At 48.5% G+C, this 1,149-nt stretch overlaps 1 non-coding gene across 1 annotated transcript; it reads left to right on the plus strand.

The window, feature by feature from the left end:
• The first annotated feature begins 827 nt into the window (after positions 1-827).
• LOC131484121 (U6 spliceosomal RNA) lies at positions 828-934 on the plus strand. Its single transcript, XR_009248032.1, has one exon. It is a non-coding gene; the product is annotated as a U6 spliceosomal RNA (small nuclear RNA).
• Positions 935-1,149: the final 215 nt, after the last annotated feature.

Genomic DNA, 1,149 nt, shown 5'->3' on the forward strand with positions numbered 1-1,149 from the left:
CTTCTCAAAGTCAGGTTCTTCCAACAAGCCACCCCAGGATTCGCTATTGTCCATAGACTCATGGCTGCACTTAACGATAAATGATACCACAAGGAATGGTCCTTACCTATTCCGGGACCTGTAAGTTTTTGTCGGTAAAAACAAACACAAAGTTTTAGGTGTCGCTTCTTAGGTAAAACTGAAACCTGCCTCTACGCTTCTCCCGAAAACTCTAACGGCTGCAGCAACATAAGCCTTTTTCCCTCTCTGATGAAGGCAGCGCTTTCTGGCTTGTGGTTCAGTTGACTTTTCCAACCGTCCTCCAAATGTTTCTCACAGAGACCTGAAGGGTGAACACTGCAGACTGGAAAACTAGACTGGCCCTGTGTCAATGACTTGCCCTAGCATCACAGGTTTATTAGTGAAACGCATGTGTAAACGCTGCCTCTCTGAGGGCTCCGAAACTAGCACACTAAAACTCCACTGCGAGACGGAGCACAATTGTCGATGTTTCTGACCAGGGTTGCATTTAATCTAGCAGAAAGTTACCTTTGGCCAACATCCCACCCTGCTCCTCGTCCAGCCGACAGGGGGTCTAGGGCCAAAGGCCAGTGGGAGGTTGTGCCTTGTAGGAAAGCTGTTAGAGCCTTTCCAGCGTGGGGCGAGCTCAGGAGAGCACCTTGGGGATGCAGAGGATCCGGGGAGGGTGTTGCATTTTGTTCTCAAGGCTTTTGGCATCAACACAGCCTACAGGCCTGTGAGCGGGCAGCAGACAAGCTTCCCCTCCGCGCTCAGGAGGCCGTCACTGTGACTCCTGCAGTTCCAAAGCTTTTTAAAAATATTTTTTAGTGCTCGCTTCGGCAGCACATATACTAAAATTGGAACGATACAGAGAAGATTAGCATGGCCCCTGCGCAAGGATGACACGCAAATTCGTGAAGCGTTCCATATTTAAAAAAAAAAAAAAAAAAAAAAATATTTTTTAAATGTTTATTTATTTTTGAGAGAGATACAGAGACACAGTGCAAGCAGGAAAGGTGCAGAGAGAGAGGGAGACACAGAATCCGAAGCAGGCTCCAGGCTCCGAGCTGTCGGCACAGAGCCCGATGTGGGGCTCGAACTCATGAGCCGTGATGAGATCATGAGCTGAGCTGAAGTGGGACACTTCAC

The sequence above is a fragment of the Neofelis nebulosa genome, chromosome 8, assembly GCF_028018385.1.
Source record: "Neofelis nebulosa isolate mNeoNeb1 chromosome 8, mNeoNeb1.pri, whole genome shotgun sequence".
Lineage (NCBI taxonomy): Eukaryota > Metazoa > Chordata > Mammalia > Carnivora > Felidae > Neofelis > Neofelis nebulosa.